Here is a 2268-nt window from a genome sequence, read left to right as displayed (position 1 = left end):
GCGGGGGGGGGGGGGGGGGGGGGGGGGGGCAGGTGTTTCTGCAAATGGGTATGGGTTTTTGGAGAAGACAATTGGGGGTGGGGTGGGGGGTCATGTGGGGATTTTATTGATTTAATTTGTTTAAAACAAATTATTTGGGCAAAAATCCACGTGTCATTGAGTCATTGGTTACTTTATATTTTTACTCAAAATTCATTATCTACAAATTATTTTTGACAAATGTCGTCATTTAATTCGCCACTTTGCACGTCATTCGCGAGTGTAATACACACACCTTACAAATTTGGCAGATTGTCGAAAAAGTGTCAAATTGACACAGTTAGGTGTGACATGAGGTGTCTAAAATGAACAAAGCCTAGTTAAAGTGTCTAAGTGAAAGATCATGCCAAATTTAGGGGGCCACCGATGGGTTAGCCCTTTTTATAATTGAAAATAATCTACAATTTTTTTTTATTTTTTTCAAAAAGCAAAAAAATAATTTTCAAGATAAAATACCATAAATTTATATTTATTTATCTCTCAGTAGTTTAACATATTTATCTTTTCACTAAATACAAATTCATTTCTTTTTCTTTTTTTCTATTTTCATCATATCTTTCCTTCCTCACCCCCGAACACCCCCACCCCCATCTTTTTTTGTTTTTCTTTACTTCTTCTAATTCATTTTGGAATAGTCTATCAACTATAAATAAAGGTTTTTTCTAAAGAATATTCAATAAAAGGTTAATTTTACAAATACATTTTAAAGGAAGTAATATTTCTTTCTTATTTTCTATTCCTTGAAATTTAAAGATCTAATCTCTTTAAATAATTTTAAGTAAAAGATCATCATAAACTTGATAACAAGGCTGAAAAAAGAGAAGTTATAGCCTCATGATCATAGAAGGATGAAAAAACTAATTAAATGACTATCTCATAAATTTGTTTGGGAAAATTATATTAAATAACCAGGATATTTCTGCAAGTAAAATTTATTATAAGCATAAGTAGTATGAGGGTCCAAGTAAAAATGTAATAGAAAAAAAAAGTATGTGTTTGGAGGGAAGTGGGTACAATTTTATCAATCATTATTGATACACATGTGAAAGTTATAAGATCATTTTGAGATTAAATTCAAAAATAATGGGCTATTTTAGACTTTTAGTCAATATAAGAAACTAGATTATTAAATCAAAATAAATTAATATATATAACATGGGTCCTTAGTGATAGAGTATTTGACTGCAGATCAAGAGGTCACAAGTTCGAATTTGATAGGGCCTTTTTTTTGTACCATTTTTCGAGCTCAGTCATTAAATAGCCTTATGTAAAAGAAATAACTAGATTAAACTGAGAAGTTTTAACCGCATGATCTTAGAGCAAGGAAAGAGTTGATTAAATAATTATATTATACGCTTATTTTGATAAATTACATCAATTGAACAGAAAAATCCTGAAAGTGAAATGTACTATAAATAGAAGTAGTACGGGGTCTGAGTAAAAATGAAAGAGAAAAAAAATAAAAATATGTGTGTTTAAAGAGAAGATTGTACAATTTTCTCTATTAACAAACTTACAAAGTTATATTTTGACCTGAATATACACTACTTTATCAATCATTATGAATTATTCATGTGAAAGTAATATAAACATTTTGACTTTATATTTGAAATAGTGAACTATTTTAAACCTTTAATCAATAAGAGATAGTAAATTATCATATCGAAAGAAATTAAATATCAATATATATAACATGGGTCCTTAGCTCAGTTGTAGGGTATTTGACTGCAGATCAAGAGGTCACCAGTTCGAACCTGATAGGACTCTTTTTTATTTTACTTTTTAAGCTCAATCATTAAATAGGCTCATGTGAAGGATACCATTAGATTAAAAATGAGAAGTTTTTGCCCCATGATCTTAGAGCAAGGAAAGAGTTGATTAAACACTAAATTACATCAATTGAATAGGAAATTCCTGAAAGTGAAATTTACTATAAATAGAAGTAGTGGTGGTGGTGGGGGGGGAGTCTAAGTAAGAATGGAAGAGAAAAAAAATATAAATATGTGTGTTTAGAGAGAAGATTGTACAATTTTCTCTATTAACAAACTTACAAAATTAGGTTTCGACCTGAATATACACTACTTTATCAATCATTATGAATTATTCATGTGAAAGTTATAGAATCATTTTGACCTTAAATTCGAAATAGTGGACTATTTTAGACCTTTAATCAATAAGAGATAGTAAATCATTATATCGAAGGAAATTAAATATTAATATATATAACAA

Source organism: Solanum tuberosum, unplaced genomic scaffold, assembly GCF_000226075.1.
Source record: "Solanum tuberosum cultivar DM 1-3 516 R44 unplaced genomic scaffold, SolTub_3.0 scf00102, whole genome shotgun sequence".
Taxonomy (NCBI): domain Eukaryota; kingdom Viridiplantae; phylum Streptophyta; class Magnoliopsida; order Solanales; family Solanaceae; genus Solanum; species Solanum tuberosum.
The sequence above is the reverse complement of the archived record's forward strand: the minus strand, read 5'-3'. Positions refer to the sequence as shown.